This window comes from Cervus elaphus, chromosome 12, assembly GCF_910594005.1.
Source record: "Cervus elaphus chromosome 12, mCerEla1.1, whole genome shotgun sequence".
NCBI lineage: Eukaryota > Metazoa > Chordata > Mammalia > Artiodactyla > Cervidae > Cervus > Cervus elaphus.
In genome coordinates this window covers 83,097,137-83,114,542 of record NC_057826.1, presented here as the reverse complement: position 1 = coordinate 83,114,542, position 17,406 = coordinate 83,097,137, and the positions used below count along the sequence as shown (strand labels likewise).

At 50.8% G+C, this 17,406-nt stretch overlaps 1 long non-coding RNA gene across 2 annotated transcripts; it reads left to right on the top strand.

Annotated features, from left to right (window-relative positions):
* Nucleotides 1–695: 695 nt before the first annotated feature.
* Nucleotides 696–12,959, top strand: LOC122705558. 2 transcript variants are annotated; one of them, XR_006344135.1, is made up of 6 exons: nucleotides 696–953; nucleotides 6,411–6,707; nucleotides 8,024–8,333; nucleotides 8,897–8,944; nucleotides 9,584–9,768; nucleotides 11,371–12,959. It is a non-coding gene; the product is annotated as an uncharacterized LOC122705558 (long non-coding RNA). The 2 variants fall into 2 exon arrangements; XR_006344134.1 differs by lacking the exon at nucleotides 696–953 and having other exon boundaries at nucleotides 1,504–6,707.
* The last annotated feature ends 4,447 nt before the right edge of the window (nucleotides 12,960–17,406 follow it).

Genomic DNA, 17,406 nt, shown 5'->3' with positions numbered 1-17,406 from the left:
TGACAGACTCTTGCAACCCCACAGATTGTAGCCCACCAGGCTCTTGTGTCCATGGATTTCCCAGGCAAGAATACTAGAGTGGGTTGCCATTTTCTCCTCCAGCAGATCTTCCTGCCCCAGGGATGGAATCCATGTCTCCTGCATCTTCTGCATTGGCAGGTAGATTCTTTACCTCTGAGCCACCTGGGCTCTGTCCTGGACAAAAACCCAACTCCAGGTCCATCCAACACAGATCTACCCCTTGAGATCATAAAGGCAAAGAAAAATCAGATGGATTATTTATTGGAACACCTACACTGTGCCCAGCCCACGCTCCGCACTTTGCAGCTGGAGGCTTCTTTTTACCTTGCTGGCCCCATTCTCATCAGTTCCCAGATGAGGAAACCGAGGCTCGCGCATCCAGGCCTAAAGTCTCCCAGGGCTTGGTTGGTGGAGCCCTGTTCTCTTCCTTCTGCCCCCGCCGCCTCTCCAGGACTGGAGATTATACACTACAGCTTAGGATATGCTCAGGGGCTCTGGCATTCACCTCCCACATTTGAACTCAGTCTGTCCAAGTTTCAAGACTGGATCTTGTTTCATCACCTGCTGCCTGGAGGGTCACACGAGGGAACACCTGTTACACAAAGAGGGCTTGGCTTCTCAGCCCCACGGTCACCTCCCTGAGGACAGCAGCTCATTCTCACTCCTGGCCTCTCACAGAGCTCGGCACCATCAATTTTCAGAATGACGCCGGCAATTAGGATGAGCGGCGGGCAGCTGCCCGACCTGGCTGTGTGTCTGGGAGCCACTGATGAGGTGGGTGCTGACAAAAGTGTGGAGGGAGGGGTAGGGCCTTCTCTCCACCACTGTCTGCCTCCCTGAACTGGAATTGCTCCTCATGGGCCCAGTTCTCAGCGGATGAGAGAGCTGTTCGACAGGAACCTAACAAGAGAAGGCTCTACATGCAGCGCCGGGTGAGTAATTAGACGCTAATTAATTTGCATTTCACAAGAGAGTCAGGGATGTTGAAGGAAAAAAAAGCTGCAAAGATTAAAGGCCTCATGGAGAAGGGAGATCTGGGGGCAGGGAGAGACGATGGTGCAGGCCGAGCTGAGAAGAGAATGCCTGAAGCTGTGAGCACTCGTGGAGCAGGTGCAGACGTGGCAGGACTGAAGACAGGAGGCTGCCTGCAGTGCCCACGACTGCTCCAAACAGCAGCCTGTGCTCACCACCCTGGGTGCAGGGTGAAGACGCTTTTGATCTGTAGCTGGAGTGTGGGGAGGGACGCAGGGCGAGACGGACAGAGATGCGCAGACACAAAGCCCGTCTCAGAGATAGGAGTGAGAGAGAGCTTGAGACATGCACGCTCCAACAGAAAGAAACACACACACACATACCCTGGAGACAGAAAAGCCAGGAGGCAGGAGGGGAGGGGAGGAAATCAAAGAAGAAAGTGGGAGAAAGAGAAGGGAAGGAGGTGGGTAAAGAAGGAAAGAAGTCAGGATGTGGGAGGAAGGGGCAGAGGGCTGGCCTCAAACACCAGGAGGGCTCCAGGGAGAGATCTCAGCACCCGGCGTCTCGTCTTCCCTGCTGGTGGTCCCTCTGGAGCAGAGGTTGGGGAGAGTTTTCTGCCAAAGGCTATGTCATAACTGAATAGGCTTTTGGGGGTCATAAAGTTTCTGTTACATGTTCTTTTTCGTAAAAGAGGCAAAAATCATCTTTAGCTCGAAGGACCTATGAAGTCAGGTGGCTACCGGATTTGGTGCCTGGAGTCATCCAACCCCTGGGATGGAGCATGCTTCTCAGATGGACCGTGGGGTCCAAAGCAGTCTGCATTTCTCACAGCTTCCCAGGTGGAGTCTGGGCTACCTGTGCACATGTCCCATTTTGAGTGGGGAGGGTCTTGGCCACTGGGGAGGGTGCGGCTGCTGTTGGCAAGCCATCCAGGCCCCGCTGGGATGCAGCCCTTGCTTGTAGGATGCCTGGGAGTGCCGCACTGTGGTCTGCATGTGCTGGCCCTCCTTCAGGGAAGGCTTCTCTGCCCAGCTTCAGGGAGGGCAGTTAGCAGGTGGCCCCGGGGGGATTTCACTGCAGAGAGCCCCCCAGGTGGAGGTCATGCCCTCCCCAGGGCAGCCGACACCTGGTGACTGAGCCAGATGGAAGTGTTAGGTCTGGGCTGCTCCAGCTGGACAACTCCCTATGGGGCTGGCTGAGGCTTTGTCAGTTATGCACTGCAATTCGATTCTCCCTCCTGATCCTACTTCCTCCCCGATTCCTTCCCTGGTGTAGATCCTTAGTAAAGATCCAGCATCCCAAACACCCTCTGAGTCTTCTCCGAAAGAACACAACCTGTGACACAGGTGGGCATCTAGGCAAAGGGCAGTGGTGACCACAGGGACAGCATTTGGTACAAGCTGGTCTCACTCAGGGGCAGCAGTAAGTAAAGATAAAGTCACTAAGGCAACCAAGGATGTCCAGGGCAGGGGTCTAAGGCCTCCTAGGGGGAGGAAGCTGGGCAAGGGAAGAGGAAGCACAGTGGGGCAGGGATTGGGTATCTTGGTCTGGCCCTGGCCTTGAGGCTAACATGCTGTGTGGCTTTGGGTGAGTTGCTACTGTTTTCTGAGTCTTTCCTTGCGAGTAAAATAGGCTAGAATCTATGACCCTGGGTGTATTAGTTTCCTAGGGCTGCTATAGCAAATCACCACAAACTTGGGGGCTTAAAACAACAGAAAGCTTTTCTCTCCTAGCTCTGGAGGCCAGAAATCCCAAATGAGTACTACTGGGCCAAGATGAAGGAGTCAGCAGGGCCTCACTCCCTCTGCAGGCTCCAAGGGAGAATCTGTTCCTTGTTTCTTATAGCTTTTGGTGGCTGCCAACATCCCTTGGCTTATGGCCCCATCACTCTGGTCTTCAATGCCAGCACCTTCAAATCTCTCTCTTGTGTCTTCATATTACCTTCTCCTCTGTGTTTGTGTATCAAATCTCCCCCTGTCTCTCTTTTTAAAAAAATCTCATTTATTTTTGGCTGCACTTGGTCTCTGTTGCTGTGTGAGAACTTTCTCTAGTTGCAGTGAGTGGGGGCTACTCTTAGTTGCGGTGCATGGGCATCTCATTGCAGTGGCTTCTCTCATTGCAGAACATGGACTTTAGGGTGCTCAGACTCAGTAGCAGTGGTGCACTGGTTTGGTTGCCTTATGGCATGTTCGAACCAGGGATCGAACCTGTGTCCCTGCTTTGGCAAGTGGATTCTTAATCACTGGACCACCAGGGAAGTCCTGCCTGTTCTTTAAAAACACACTTGTGATTGCATTGAAGACCCATCGGATAATCCATGGTAATCTCCTCGAAGTTCTTAATCATACCTCCGACTATCCTTTTTTTTCAAATAAGGTCACTTTTATACAGAGTTTAGGGGTTAGGACTTGATCTCTTTGGGGCCCATATTCAGCCCTTTGCACCTGCCACTTGTCCTTGTGTAGGCTTTGACTCGAGGTCTCCCTTTCTGAGCTGCAGTTCTTTTTTTTTTAATGATTATTTTATTTGTTTAGGCTATGGTGGGTCTTTGTTGCCGTGTGTGGGCTTTCCCTAGTTTCAGGGAGTGGGTGCTTCTCTTCATTGCAATGTGCGGGCTTTGCGTTGCAGTGGCTTCTCTTGTTGCAGAGCAGAGGCTGTAGGCATGAGGGCTCTGGTAGTTGTGGCATGGAGAGTGCCCTTGGGCACGTGGGATCTTCTTGGACCAGGGATTGAACCTGTGTCCCCTGCATTGATAGGTGGATTCTTAACCACTGTGCCACCAGGAGAGTCCTGAGCTGCAGTTCTAGGTGACTGGTCTATACCATTTGCTGTCACAGCGATGGTCTCGTTCTGCCAAAAATTATCTTCGACAAGTATGGATAAGCTGTTCTGCTCACATCAGTAATTTCATTGGCAATCACCCCCTCCACAAATACTATTTACTGAGCACAGACTATACGCATATTTGCATATTATCACTGACTACCACCCGAGGAAGTGAGTTCATTATGATCTCCACCGTGCAGATAAGGACACCAGGGATGGAGAAATTCAGGAATTCGCCCAGGTTCACAGAGTGGATCTGGGATTCCCCTTTAGCTTGTCTAACTTAAAGGCTGTCTCATCTCCTACCGTATATCTCCTCCCAGGCATAAATAGTGCTTCTCTTTGAAACTATTTACAAAGTGTGGTCCCTTTTGAACTTTGAATCTAGTCTCTTATCAGATCCTACAAACTGCAGACATAACACAGGAAGCGTTGTTCGAGAAAGCTGAAAGTCCAGTTATGAGAGCCCAGGAATGAAGCTCGTTTGGGCTGTGCTTTTGTGAGGTCTGCCATGAAGCAGAGCCCAGGCGGAGGCTGGGGAGGGGGTTGTCCCAGACTCCCATCTCAGCTGCGCTTTTATTATTCTTCCAACTGAACTGTCTGGGACTTTGAATATCAGCCCTTGTTCCTGATGAATCCATGGGTTGAACTTCTTGATTACGTTATTTATTCAGCAGCCAATGGGTCACTGCACACTGCTAGACATTGATGCTCATAATGACCCTTTCTCCTGACTTTCATTTCAAGCCCCAGAAAAGCTCTCGACATAAAAAAAGTTGTGTGAGCCTATGGAAGGAAACCACCATGGAAGGATGTTTACAAATGATTCTCTTGTATGTGAGGGTTTCCCAAAGTCCAGAATAGGAAGGAGGACTTGAGAACGTTTCTGTCAAAAGGGAATTGGATTTAAAAACCCAGCATGCAAGCCAACCTTAAGGTAAAAGTGTATTCAGCTGGCCCAAGCACATCTTATTCCTCTGGACAGAAAGATGGGTGGAAACAAATTGTCTAGAAGCAAGGAGCCTTTGCCCAGCTACTGCCAAGATGGAATGGGCAGAAGGCAGGAGGGAGCACTGCTGGGCAGGTGGGGCTGGCCACGAGTGTCTCTGCAGACCATACAGAGAGCAAGAACTTAATTTTCAAGGCCACTGGGTAGCTCTGCAAGATTTTAAGCAGAAAAGCCACTTGTTTATGTTCTTTAGAAATATTTTATTGGCTGTGGTAATAATAGACCTAGCATGGGGGTGAGGAGGGCATGGACTCTTGTCAATAAAGGGATAAGATTGGATTGGAATGAGTCAAATCCAGCCAGCGGTGGCCAGGGAGAGTGCTGGGGGGGAGGATGCCTGCATACCCTGGGTGGATGCTGGGAGCTGCCATGGAGCCATAGAGATGCAGCTGACCAGCAGGACGGCACATGAGGGACCAGAGTGAGAAGGTTTTACTAAGAGAGGAGTCTTGGGGAGGGAGCAGGTTTTTCCTGGTAAGTGCTGGAAAGTGCAAGCTCCCCTCCATCATGTGACAGAATGCTGAAGACAGCATCTGCGCAGGGACACATATTGAGAAAGTGGCAGCAGCCAGGTGCCAATGGGAGAACCTGTAGAAGCCAGCAGTCTCAGTCCAGTTCTGCCCTGTCTCCACACGGACTTCTGGCAAGGCCCATTTCCCCCCAAGTTTCCTCATCTGTAGAATACAAGAGTTGGATCATCTCGGGGCTTCCTTGATGGTGGGGGAGGGGAGCACCTCTGAGTCTCTGGAATCAGTGAGCACACCTAGATACATGGGTCTGTTCATCAAGGGGTCAGCAGAGTCACCTGAGAAAGAAGTGACATCTGACCTCTCAGGCCACGCCCATAGCTGGAGCCCAGCTGGTTAGCACTGCTCTTGAAATATGTCAGGGGTGAGCCTCATCTAACCCAACCAGTTTCTGGAAGGTTGAGGCTGGCCACAGGTGTCACACATGTCCCTCCTTGGTGGGTGTGTCTTGATGTCCCCCAGGGGCCTCCCCATACCTCCAGAGTCACCTGTGAGGAGCACCGAGGCTCCTCCCTGCGCCTGAAGGTTCTGGAAGAACCTCCTACCTCCCTGGTTAGCCAGGGCATGGGGCTCCATGCCCTTGCTCTCAGTTTACCCTGCGAACTCTTGCTCATCCTTCAGAGTCCTCAGGCCCTCCTCCAGGATGCCCCACTCAGCCCTGATTTCTCACTGAAACAGGATCCTGTAGGCAAGGTGTCCACACCTCTTTTTGGCCTGTTTTACACTTGTCTGGGATATAGGCACCCTCCTCCACCTCTGTCCCATGAGACTTTCTGGCAGAACTTTTGCCCCTCGGGGTCACCAAGTGCCACCCCCAGTGGTTGGCACTTATTTAGGGCTCAACCAAGTTATCTTCTGTGGCCACCCTTATTTGTGGAATGATCTTCCTGTTTGTGACCTCTGGCTCCTCGCTGGGTCAAGCATGTGTGTTCAGGTGGGAGGTATGGGGGATGGGTGTCTGCCCACTCCCCTGGGGGTTGCTGGGGGGACAGCAGCACAAACGCCGACAGAGCTTGGCACCATTTGCAAAGTGCCTTGTACGCCCCTTCCCACAGGCTCCCAGAAAGACGAATGTGAAACGAGAGCCATCGAAGATTGCACAAAGCCTGTTGGACTCGTGCACGGAATAGAAAGAAATAACCGTGTCTGGAGCACTTTGGAGCAGGCCCCCTGCCAGCTAGCCCCTTGAGAGAGAAGGTTGTGTGTGTTGTGTTGTGTAACCCTGGCCGGCAGGAGCAGTTGTGCCCATTTTACAGATGTGGGGAGAGGATGTGAAAGCTGCCAGCCTCGCTCAAGGTCACAGCCTTGCTCAAGGTCGCAGCGCAGCTCTCTCCGGCTGGCCGCCTCCTGGGGTGAGTGCTGCAGTGTGGGGCGCTGTGTTTCTCTTGGACGGAGCAGATGGTCTTGCGCCCTACCTGCACTAGCTAACCGTATCTCGCCCTCCCACACATCCCGTTTGAAAGTCCAGCCAAGATCCACTTCCCTCCCTGGCTTCCATGCCCCGGTTGGGCCTGAGCCCTCTTTATACAGGACTTGCTCTAAGCTGTTGGGGGCAGGGGCCCGGAGCCTGGCAAGCAAGCTGTTTACTCTGGGAGACGAACTCTTCTTGGGGGCAGGACAGGGGCTCTGGGGCTGGAGCCAAGGAAATCACCACAGCCTGGCCAAGGGGAGGCTTGAGGTGGCCAGAGGAATTTAGAAGTGGCCTCTGATCTCAGGGGAGAGGGCAGCAGGCTGAGAAAGAGGGCAAGCACTGTGATTGAGCTGTGGGAAGGCTGGCCCGAGCCCCAGGGCTGTGCTGATGGGTTGGGGGGGGCGGGCTGCTGGCTGCGGAGGTACCCCCAGACAGGCCGTCAAAGCCAAGCCGACTCCAGGGGGAGGGTGCTTACCCTCTCGGATTGTGGGAATGAGGCTGTTGAGTCAGCCGGCCGGCTGGATACCACCACCAGCACCACCACAGAGGGCTGAAAGCGGGAGAGTGTTCCCTGCCAGGGTCGCAGGATGCCCGGAGTTAACTGGGCTCGTCAGACCCCCTGATCTAGACGTGGCTGCCTCTTGCATCACTGAGCTGAGGCGTACTTGTCAAATATTTGTCATATCTGAGGCTGTCAGCTCTTGAGGGAGTTCGGGCCAGGCACACGCCCCTGTGGATGGGACGCTGGACCCGAGGTTGGGGCCCCGGACTTTGGCAAAAGACAGGCATGGTTGTAAGTCAGAGCAAGTCATTTCATTTTCCCTTTCCTCTCAGTTGTATGGTGGGGATGAAAGGGAGTGTGGGAAAACTTCACATACTGCCCTGCACACAGTAGGGCCTCATGTAGGGGCTGCCTGTTCTAGGCCTTTCCCTGAGGATGGGACCGGCAGTCTGGTCTGGGTCTGCATCATCCACGGCCAGGGCTCCCCTGCAGAGGGCTGGAGTAGGGGCTCTGGGTCACCTCACAACCCCCCAGGGCCCACCACCAGGAATCCTGCCTGCACCTTGGGTGGTGGGCAGGGGGCAGGGGGAGGCCTGGCCCTGCTGGTACAGAGGGCCCCCCTCCCCATGAGCACCAGGAACTCCTGCGGAGCCAACCTGCCCAGGTGTTGTACAACCTGAGACCAGAGGCCCGGACCCTCTCTCCAGGACAAGTGTCAACAAGAAATCTCCCGACTTATCTTGTTCACATTCCAGAGATGCAGTGGCTAGCTCAGAGACTTGGTAACAAGACACCACTCCGGCTGGGCCTGCCAGAGAAGCCGGCAGGTCTTTTATCTGCCATCTCCGCCTCCCAACCTGTACCGTCGGGATGTACCTTCTGCCCACGGGGGCTCTCCAAACCATCTAAGGAGGACGATCCCCCTGAGCTCTTTGCACACTTGGCTAATCCTTGTTAGGCATTGGCCAGTCAGGGGAGGAGCCTCTTGGTGGGAAATGGAACTCAGCAGAGGACCCAACCCCCAGCAGGCACTGGGAGAAGACCCCCACGTGGTTCATTGAGCAGGTCAGATCCTGGGGATGAAAGCAAAGAACGTGAAGCAAAATGTGGTTAGATGGGCCCCACATGTTCTTGGGGGAATCACACACATGTACACACAACCCTCCAAGTTATTTCCTATGATGAGAGGAGAGTGCTGCAGCCATAGAAAACCCAAGCCTCCTTTTATCTGATGGGCCCAGACTGGGCAACGGGCTCACACACAGTCACACAGCAGCTTAATGGCAGGGCATGATTTTTGTTATCTTTTATTTTCCCATGCCATTTCACTGGACAGGTGTCCTCCATACCCCATCTCACTCTGGGCCAACCCGCCCCCACCCCCCTCACCCACTCCTGACCCCCGCCATCCCAGCCCCTAGCTCCAGATGAGGTGTTTGAAATGCTTCAGGGGGTGGGTGGGGGGTGGGGATTGGGGGAAGGGGGTACAGCAGAGGGAGGAGCACGTGGGAGGACCCTGAGGCACAGGGAGCTGATGATGTGAGCCCCACCTGGGTGAACGGGGAGGGGGAAGCGGCAGAGGTGTGGGGGTGGGAATGGCATTCCAGCTTTATGACTTTCTTTTTCAGGATGTGGAACTAGCCAACCATGGGGGCAAATTGCTTGCCCTCAGGCAGGTAAGTCTCAATCCCACATGACTCTGAGGTCCTGAGGCACCAAGAATAGGAGCTTGCTGGGGTGTGGGGAGGGGGCACGTGAGAAAACCCACCTCTCCTGCCTCCTGGGTCAGGGCACCAAGGAGGGCTTCCTGGAGGAGGTGGACCTATTTGGGACCTGGAGGAGACCAGGCTTGGTCGGGCACTGCAGGACCCCCTTTCTCAAACTGCTTGGTCACTTCTCAGAGAGGGGAGGAGCCCTTCCCCTCCCCTAGGGAGCTGGCTCATGAGCCCTAGATGAGCTCTCCAGATCTGGGTCAGGAGCAGTGTAGGATGTCACCACAGGCATCTTCCTAGGCTGAGCTAAGCTGCCACCAGGTATGACTAATATGTCTAAGCCTGACATGTCTCAACTGAGTGGTCTCCGCCAGGCGTAGGTGGGCCCTGGGGGAAACAGGGGAGGAGAGGTTGAGCTCCCTGCTGTGACCTGAGAGATTCCTGTGGGGCCAGCCCTCTGAACCCCAGGGAAAATGATAATAGAGCCTTGCTGGCTGTAAAATGATGAAGAGTCTCCCTGAGAGTCTAGAACAACAATAGAGTCTGCCACAGAGCCTGTTTCTTGGGGACCCAGTGGTCAGGGCAATCAATGCACACCCACAGACGCTCTGCACACCTACTGTGCACCGCCATTATCAGGAGATGTGCAGCCCGAAGATGAACCAGAAGCTCAGGATCCAGCGGGGGAGATGACAGAACAGAAAGCAGCATGTTGAGCACTTGAAGAGCATTATTCTCAAGATGCTACAGAAGACGTGCGGTGGGAGAAAGTCATCCTGTTGAGGATGGTAAGGGAAAGTCTTGGCGAGGTGTGAATGTGTGAGATGGGCCTGAACCATCACAGGGAGAATGGACTCTTAGGCCTCTCCATCTGGGAAGGATCTCCAGGCATCAGCTGATCAGGACCCACCATTCTCAAACTCACACTGAAACACAAAGAGCTTGCTGAAACAGAGCACCTGCCCCCCAACACACACACACACACACACATACACACTGAGATTCTGATTCACCAGGGCCGGCTGGAGCCCGGGCATCTGCCCTTCAAACTGGCTCCCAGGCACTGCTGCTGTGGTCTGCAGACCGCACTCTGGGAGCAGTGACCCATTCGCTCCCTCACCATTCCCTGGGTGGGGGCCAGCTCAGGGGTCAGCCCCCTCAGCCCAGTTGTTTCCGGGACTGTCTTTGGTGCTCAGAGACCTTGTGCAGGGGAAGTGAAGGCATACAAAGTCCTCATCTCCACCTGCTGGGCCAGGCTCTGATGCCCAGAGGTAGAGGGCAAGCTCATGGTGGGTCACCCGTGGGTCAGGGGCCATGACAGAGTCACCTTGAAACTAAGTTTTCTTTTTTAAAAAACTTTTTTTCATGAGTCCTTTCTTTCTAGTTGCCCCAGGTCTGCGTCGCTTCCCAGGGGTATTTTCTAGTTCTGGCGAGTGGGGGTTACTCTTCGTTGCGGTGCTCGGCTTCTCATTGCAGGGGCTTCTCTTGTGTAGCACGGGCAGTAGAGGCTCAATAGTTGTGGCACATGGGCCTAGTTGCTCCACAGCATGTGGAATCCTCCTCGACCAGGGATTGAACCCGTGTCCCCTGCGTTGGTAGGCAGATTCTCAACCACTGTGCCACCAAGGAAGTCCCCAAAACTAAGCTTTCTGACTCCTTGGGGGCCCAGGGACACTATAAGGACAGGGCTGGCAAGGGGGAAACTCTGGGCTCCAACTCCTTGCCTAAAATGCTGGCTAAAGTGCTTCAGAATGGGGTAAAGGAGCTTGGAGACCCAGTTAACAAATGCAGAGATGGCGTGTAGGGCTATGTGTGTGTGTGTGTGTGTGTGTGGGGGCGCACACACACGCATGCAGCTCAACAACCATCACAAAAAGAACTAGGGATGTACTTACACCTTAAGTAAGTTTCTACTCCTTTCTGAGTGTCAGTTTCCTCATCTGGAAAAATTAAATGGGTTGAATTAGACAGTTCCTTTTGAGAGAAAGAGGGCTGGGGGAAAGAGGGAGGGAGGCCCTAAGGAGCGTCCTGGTAACAAGGCCATCATTTGATTAGAGCCCAATTTAAAGCCGCTAATAGACATCTGAAATTTTGCAAAGCCGCGCAATTACCAGGCACAGCCTGAGCGGAGCTCTGTCTGTGGGGAGCAGTCCATCTATCAGGGTGTCATCAGCCTCCTCATCTCAGTCCAAAGACCTTGAGTTTGAATAACATTGACCAGAGGAAGCTCCTGACGCAAAACAAAAGGAGCCCTTGGCCCAGCAGCCCTGAGGGGGGCTTCAGAGGCAGTTTCCTTGGGTCCCTACCAGGCTTGAGAGAGAGTTGTCCCCAGGGGTTCTGGGGTGCTGGCAGAAGGCCGACTGCTCTTCTCTCTCCACACCTGTCCCCAGGGCTCTGCCTGCTGACATCAAGTCAATTACAGCATCCTTCTGAGAGGCCGGCAAAGAAAACAAAGGCTCTCAAAGAGGAAAGAAAGACCCCCAGTCAGCACTTGGGCTGTGGAAGCTTCAGGAATAACACTCAAAAGTGTGGGAGCCAGCCTAGACTGGAATCCCAGTTCTACTTCACAAGCTGTGTGACCCTGGACAGTGTACGTAACCTCTCAGTTTTGTTATCTATAAAGACCTCTTTGGTTGGTCCTGGGGATTAGCTAAAATGACAGAAATGAAAGCACTTTGGAGGAACAAAAAATGGAATCCACTGAAGCCTTCAGCTGTGCTGTGTTGTAAATGAAAGCTGCTTAACCAAGAGTGGCATATGGAATCTCAGACATGCATCTGAGTCTCAGCTGTTTACTGTGTGACCCTCAGATACTCACTCAACCTCTCGGAGCCTTGGTGTCATCTGTAAGAGGCAAGTGTTTACGGTATTTTCCCTAGAAGGTTAATGGAAGGAAAATCAGGAAAGAGCCTGTGCAAAGTGCCAGCCTCTCAATAGGCCTCAAAAAGTTACGCTTCACCTATTCCCCAGGCGTCCCTGTTGCAGAGCCAGGGGCGCACGACCATTATCCACAGGTGTGTGTGTGGCTCTGCCACCCTGGGGGCCGGGCCAGGCTGCGGGGCACGGCCAAGCCCTGGATGACCCACAGCAGCCTACCCACCCAGTGGTTAGCTCAGGAAAGCCTCAAATTATACAATTTATGAAACCCAATCCAGTTTTCCGACTGGAACGTGTGATTAGAGAGATTACACATTCACTGTTGCAATTATGGTAATGTTGATGTGTGGACAGATAACTGGCAGCGGGGCTGTTCTGAACCGTCTATTTATAGGTTGAAGATTCTTGCTATCTCAAGGCAGACATATGGGCCATAAAGGCAGGCGACAAAAACAGGAGGGGAGAGCAAAGCTCCCTCGAAATGAAAAGACACGAAAGGAAGCGGTAATTAGGGCTGGGACCGGCTTATGTAAATCAGGTAATACTTTCAAAACAGAGATGAGATCTGGTTTTAATAAAGCGCATTGGAACAAATGGTGGAATAATGACTTAATAAATCTAAATACAAATATTTTGTTCCGTCTCCAAAATGAACAGCCCTGGCATCTGCCGAGCCCGGGCCGGGCGAGGGGGCGGTGCTGTAGTGTTACTGTATTCTTTCACTCCCTCAGCAGGCTCGAAGATTTTAATTTTTAGCCTTCTGCTAAATTACACGGGCTGTCAGTCAACTGTGGGAGATATTTTGAGTAGGGAGATTTATACAAACACACAGAGCACACTCGGAAGGCTCAGCACAATATCTTTTACACCGGCTGGGATGTAAATCATAGGTTGTTCAGAGCCCGAATTACAGCTCTTTCGGAAATAGACTGCGGAGAAATTATTCACCAGGAGGAATTCAGCGGCTTTTTTTTCAGTGCCCCTCCTCGACCCTCATCTTAATCAGAGAAGCTCTCTACTGGTCCTTTTTGGTGCTTTTTCCATCACCGCCCATCCCAACTCTGGTATCTAGAGCAGAAATTGCAAACTCATGACCCATGGACCAAACTGGATCCACAGGTGTGTGTGTGTTTATTGATTGGATCAAGGATGATAGCCCAGAAACAAATCCAGTTTTAAAAGTTAGTTGCAAATACTTTTATTTATTTATGTGGTTGTGCTGGGTCTTTGTTGCTGTGTGTGGACCTTCTCTAGTTGCAGCGAGTGGGGGCTACTCTCTAGTTGAGGTGCGTGGGCCTCTCATTGCCGTGGCTTCTCTTGTGAGCTCAGGCTGCAGAACACAGTGCGGTAGCTGTGACTTGCCTAGGCCTTCCTGCCCCGTGGCATGTGGGATCCTAGTTCCTGGGCCAGGGAACTAGGCCTAACCCAAGTCCCCTGCATTGGCAGGCAAATTCTTAACCCCTGGGCCACCAGGGAAGTCCTGGCAAATATTTTTAAATCATAAGGTTCATCAAAAATGTTATACATCCAACTTCTCTCAATATAGGTCAGAATATCTAGCCAGCCACCTTGGGTTTGCCTTCTGTGGTGGCAGTCAGCTGGGGCTGAGGCTGCCCTGCTGTCTCTAGGGGAGTGTAGACTCTCAGATTTTCACTGACCCATCGTCCCCCAGTCCACACCACACCCACTTCAACTTTGGTACCTGCCTGGACTCAAAGGCAATGAGTGTTTTACCCCAGTATAAATTCATTCCCTTTTAGTTATCAGAGTCTGTAGCTCAGGAGATGTTATTGAAAACAGCACACGTTATCGCTCATTCTCAAACCTGTGCCAATTAAATAAGAAAAATGTGGACAATATCTAAAAATATTAACATAAAATGAGTGTCAAAGAGACAGAGGAAGAGAGAGATTATTGATGATCCCTACTTGGGAATGACTGCTCTTTATTTCATTCTGATCTGTTTCATCTGTTCCAATACATGGTAGTTATTTATACTGATGTTCTTAACGACAAAATGAGAAGCTGGTAACTTTATGTCAATGCCCTAGATTTTAATGATCTGTGAAATCCTGAAGACTAGGTAATCCTTGCCCAAATTACCATGTAATTGTAGAACCTCGGAAGCCATCCATCTATCACCCATATATCTTTATATACATCCATTTGTATGTCCTTCCCTCTATCCATCCATTCATATGTATTTATCCATCCCATGACACCTTTGTTGAACTCTCCGTATATACATACATACATCTGCCAGTCCATCCATCCATCATCTATTCATCTATCCAACTACCCCAACCACATAGCCCTCACTTCGGCTAGTCTACAGTCTCCAAGTGGATGTCCAGCAAGACGTCCTATTCTTTGGTCAGGTCTGGCTGACCCAGAATTCTTCCTGTAAAAAATCTGTGTCTCCACAAAAGCACATGTCCCTGTGAGTTCCACACATCTACATGTATGAGGTCTCTGCAGATATCTGAACCTCACTCTCTTGTCAACTCATTTACAAAACTCTCTCCTCCCTCCCCAAAGACCAGCAGTCTTGTCTTCTCCTGGAAAAATTCCCTGGATTCCTTCCATGAATCCTCCTGAAGTAAGCATGGCAGACCTTCTTTTTGGTCAGACTCCCTGTTTTTCCTCAGTATGGTGATTCACTGTGGGCCCTGAGCAGCTCAGAGCTGGGTGGGGCTCTCACTCATCGTGGGTGCTGTTCCTGTGGCCTCATCTGGGGTCTGATGGCCTTTTCTCCCTGAAGATATATAGTGGGTTGCCAGGTCTCCCAAACCACCATGTTATCTCCACACTTTCCATTAATTCCCCACGTGAACCTCAGGAGTGACTGTGGATCCGGCTGGAAAAGTGCTTTTTGAGGTGTCTTTTCCTTTTAGAAAAGATTAAAAATGTCTCCTTCTGCTAATCATTACTTCCAATCACTCACCAGAGCGAAATGGCTGATTTTCCTACATAGAGGGATTCTTAGGTCTAAGCAGGCCTCTCTCCATCCTCTCTTGTCTGGAGGATAATGCCTGATATTTCCCCATTGGCACTTTATTGATTTTATAGAAATTTAATCCTGGTTAGAATATCCATGCCTTTAGAAATAGGGGAGGGAGGATATCACACTATTCCTGGCCATTTATGCCTCATTCGGGGAAACTGAGGTTTTTAAGATCAAGGTTCAACAGGAAGTAAAAGGGAAGTTCCAGTCCTAAATTGGGGTGGGGAAATGGCCAAAGGAGGGCATAATGTCAGACTTCACTCTTTGTCTTAAATAAGCTCCTGCATGAAAATCTCATGCTTTTCATTTCCTACTCTACAACCCAAAGGCTTTCTGCATGTTTTGCCTTCCTTGTTGTACTCTAAGCTTCTTAGCTTCTTTTTGCATTCCTCTCTAAGCCTCAGTCAGGCCTGGATACATGTAGGTATTTCTCTCTCCAATACTCCTTGTTTGGGACCAGATGCTCCATGGAGCCTGTAAAACAGAAGTAGCCCTTGTCCCACTAGAGGAAGCACTCTGAGATGGGATGGCATGATGGCAATGATGGTGAGGAGGCCTTCTGTGTGATGGGAGAGGCAAGTGGGAGACAGCAGATGGGCAAGGGGGTATGTGCTGGGGCCAGAAACATTTCCTTTTCTGGGAGATGGAAAATGTTGGAGGAGGAGCCAGAACGTCACTGAGGAGGAAGCAACAGTGGGTGTACCAGGCGAAGGCATGGTTAAAATTTCTGAGCTGAATGGAATTCAGTGATGGGAGTGAGGGAGATGGAAAAGGGAGATGGGAAACAGGGCTTTGTGGTGGCAACAGTGGAATAATTCTGTGTGAAAATGCAGGTTTGAAAAAAAGTAAGTGTTAGTTGCTCAGTTGTGTAGAACTCTTTGTGACTCCATGGACTGTAACCCACCAGGCTCCTGTATCCACAGAATTCTCCAGGCAAGAACACTAGAGTGGGTAGCCATTCCCTTCTCTAGTGGATTTTCCTGACCGAGGGATTGAACCCAAGTCTCCTGCATTGCAGGCAGATTCTTTACCATCTGAGCCACCAGGGAAACAAAACAACAATAATGGCTCTCATATTTCCAGCACTTCCTACATATCAGACTCTGAAAATGTGAAGTGGAAGTGTTATTCACTCAGTCGTGTCCAACTCTTTGCGACCTCATGGACTGTAGCCAGCCAGGCTCCTCTGTCCATAGGATTTTCCAGGCAAGAATATTGGAGTGGGTTGCCATTTCCTTCTCCAGGGGATCTTCCCAACCCAGGGATCAAACCCGGATCTCCTGCATTGCAGGCAGATTCTTTACTGTCTGAGCCATAACTGACTACTTACTACAAATAATCTAATATCAGTTTCCCCAAAGCCACTTACAAGTGACAGGACAAAACTTATTTATTTCCTTGGAAATATTCACAGCCCCCACTGACCCGACTTGTTCCTGATGAAGAGAACTCTGTCTGTGCTCTCTGAGTTTTCTTCCTCCAACCCTCTCCTAAAAAGGATGAATTCTTATTGGAGGGAAGGTAGGGTGGGGAAGAGGAGGAAAGAAGCCCTGTGTAGCTGAGGCTTGTGGGAATATTTCATGACTGCGTGTATGAGATGCTCCAGAGCAACTGGGAAGATGGCAAGAGGACTGAGGAGCGGAGAGGAGGGGGGGATTTGAAAAATATTACTTTGAATTATTTGAGAGTTTCTAGTACAAATGGCATTCTTTGTAAATTATTTTTGAGTGCTAAATAAAACTGGATCACATGGACCCTTGGATTTATAAAGTTTATATAAGTATTTTCGTTTGCAGATGAGGTGAACAGAGCTAGGCGCAGTTAAATAAGCCTGCCACTGATGGTGCTCTTGTTTGCCACACTGTGTGTTCCCCAGGCCTGACTCATAGTCATGTAAAAGTGGAACGGACAAGGGACCATCTCAGTCAGTTGCTGGCTGAGTATAGAGGCTGAGGACTAGAGAAGCGGGGTGGTCACCCAAAGTGAGATATGGAGGACCGGTCAGATGAGAACCTCAGCTTCCTGCCTCCAGCAAGCCTGATCCTCTCTCTTTACTGAGTGTTTACTATGAGGAATACTGTGCTGAGAGCTTTATGACCGACATCTCTTTAAAACCTGACAATCCCCAGAGGCAGGCATTATTATCTCCATTTTACATAGGAAGAAACAGAGTGACTTGTTGGTATTCATACACTTCAGAAAGATCAAGACTGGTATTCGAAACCAGGCCTGTTCGGCTCAAACTTATGCCCTCAACAGCTCTTTCCTCACAACTTGCTTTCATGCTTCAGTTACTGAGATTCTAGAAAGCTTTGTTTCTTTAACTCTGATTTCTTAAACAAAATTATGTTCTATTTATAGTTAGGTCAAACATCTAGGTACAAGAGAAGCATTTTTTCATGCAAAATTTGACATTGTTTACAATTGATGTTGGAGACAAAGAAGAGGGGGAGGTTGGGGTGTAGACACGACAGGGAATCACCTGTTGGGTGAGGTTCCTGAATCAACAGTGCAGAACTGAATAGAGAGAGGCCTCTGGGGGTTT